Source organism: Neophocaena asiaeorientalis, unplaced genomic scaffold (genome assembly GCF_003031525.2).
Source record: "Neophocaena asiaeorientalis asiaeorientalis breed wild unplaced genomic scaffold, Neophocaena_asiaeorientalis_V1.1 scaffold46, whole genome shotgun sequence".
Taxonomy (NCBI): Eukaryota; Metazoa; Chordata; class Mammalia; order Artiodactyla; family Phocoenidae; genus Neophocaena; species Neophocaena asiaeorientalis.
Genome location: NW_020175393.1, coordinates 885,300 through 887,458, shown reverse-complemented (window position 1 = coordinate 887,458; position 2,159 = coordinate 885,300). Strand labels below are relative to the sequence as shown.

Here is a 2,159-nt window from a genome sequence, read left to right as displayed (position 1 = left end):
GACTTGGCTGTTTGGTCTGTATGATTAAATCTTAATAAGTTTGCTATTTCTTGGAATCCATCTCTGAATGATGGATTTAAAGTTTTTGTTAACAAAGAGATTTATTATAGGCTCTATATAAGTAATTTAATTTCTTTAAGTCATTAAGAGACATTTTGGTTCCCCCAAAAGACTCTGAATTGGCTAAACATGATAATAATAATAATATATTAATATTATTAATAATAAGAAGAATGACTATAAACTTCCTTTCAGCTCAGTATATAAAAAACAGCTAAGATAGTAGTTAATTCTAACTTCATTAAATTGTAATTCCCATTAATTCACATCTTTCTTTCACAATAAAATTTTATCTGCAGAATTTCAGTTTTGATCCTAATGCAGAATTATGCTGACTTCTACTGCTCACCTTCCTTCAGCCTTTCTGCTCGATGGCTTCCTCAACCTTCTCTCAAGTTTTCATCTGAGTCTGTGGTAAGTGTACGAAAGCACATTCTACCCCTGCAGTGGGATGTGAGGGCACAGAAGTGCCCCTGAGCAAACGTACTCTATCCTCTGCCCACTTCTCGCTGCCTTACCAACTTGTTCTTAAATTTCATGCACTCTTGGACCCACTAACAGAAACTCTAAGAAGGTGAGTACATTTTGGGGAGAGGCCAGGCCCCTCGCAGTGTAGTGTGTAGAGCCTGGCGTGTACCTGCTCCCAGCCTGGAGCTCTGAAAGCCTGTCAGCAGCCCAGGAGAGCAGAAATATCTATTTTATACATTAGGAAATTGAGGCCCAGAGAAGGCACTGGGCTCCTTAGCTGTGGGCTGTCCGCCTGTCTAAGCCAAACCCTTTTAGCTACGCCACTACTTCCTGTATGAACTAGTAAGACTCACAGTGACTCGGCAGAAAGTGGAGACTTGAGGGACTGGGCCACCAACCACTGTGTGCTGACCTGGCCTTAAGCACAAGGGAAATAAAGCAGTTATGGGAACCTGGGGGTGAAAGTCAAGGAATTACCACAATAAAGTGGGGGGGGGGCTCTAAAAGAAGCTGGGGAAATAATTTTCCCAGCTTCACATTTCCCCCTTACAGCCAGGCCAAGTTGGAGCTTGTTTTATAGTAGACTCAGGCAGCAGACGGGTCTGTAGAGCAAAGATATTTTTATTGAAAATGTAAGTATGACTCTGAGGGAACAGAGTCTTTTTCCAAATCCAGGGTCTTTTATGTGCTCTGTAAAGGAGTGTGCATGCTTGGGTGGGAATTATTTGCCACAGGTTTTCATGTTTTGTTTTATTTTTCCTCTTCATGTTGTTCAATGTCTCTTTTTCCTTTGCCCTACCCAAAGATATCAGTTAAAGAGGCCAAGAAAATGCCCTCTTTTATCCGAGTTAAACATTTCAGATGGGAATATGGCTCTGTTAGGTGGGAGAGTGATACCAGACACAGGCAAGCTCTCTCTCACCCTCCACTTCCGCAGGGTATTGTGCTCGGATGGTCAAACGAGAGAAGGCAGGTGATGGGCCTGCAAAGCTTTTTACTGGTTTTTCTCCATTTATCCTTTTTCTGAGTTCCAGTTCAGCATGCTCTAGTCAAGGATCATTTGTTTAAAGGACTGAAAAACTGAATCTAGCTCAAGTAAAGGGAGGATTTACTGGAAGGATTTGAGGAAGTGTCCTGAACTTCATTTGCAGGAAGTGGGAAACTCTCCCTCTCTTGTGTTGTCTCCTGATTGAGGTTACAACTGCTCTCTGCTAGCTCCTAGGACTCTTGCAGTAATGCTCCCCTAGTAGCTACAGTGCTATAATAGCTACACAACCACTGGAGTTTATTTTCGAAAAATGGTGTTTGTTTAGCCAAGGTGTCGCAAGTTGTTTCAAGGAATGCAGTAAAATGCTTGCAGTAAAAGTCTTGTTCATTCACATTCATTTGAAAAAATGTAATGAATCTATGCTGTGTAACTTGTTTCCTGCAAGATGGAAGCTGTCAGATCAAGACTAGATAATCAAACAGATAGTGATGGGATGTCAGAATTCCAAAGAGGTTGGGAGTTGTTGGATGTGGTCAAAGAATCTGTTCCCCCACAAGGCGTGTGGCTTCCAGCCAGCATAGCTCATAGTTCCTTCCCCTATAATTCCCTTGTCTATTTCCTGATGCCTTCTTACTGTGTCTCA

At 41.9% G+C, this 2,159-nt stretch overlaps 1 long non-coding RNA gene across 2 annotated transcripts in view; it reads left to right on the top strand.

Moving 5' to 3' along the window:
* The first annotated feature begins 372 nt into the window (after positions 1-372).
* Positions 373-2,159, top strand: part of LOC112414078 (uncharacterized) — a 13,608-nt gene continuing 11,821 nt past the window's right edge. For both annotated transcript variants that reach the window (XR_003006066.1, XR_003006067.1), the window contains exon 1: positions 373-474. This is a non-coding gene — a long non-coding RNA (uncharacterized LOC112414078). The remainder of the gene's footprint in view (positions 475-2,159) is intronic.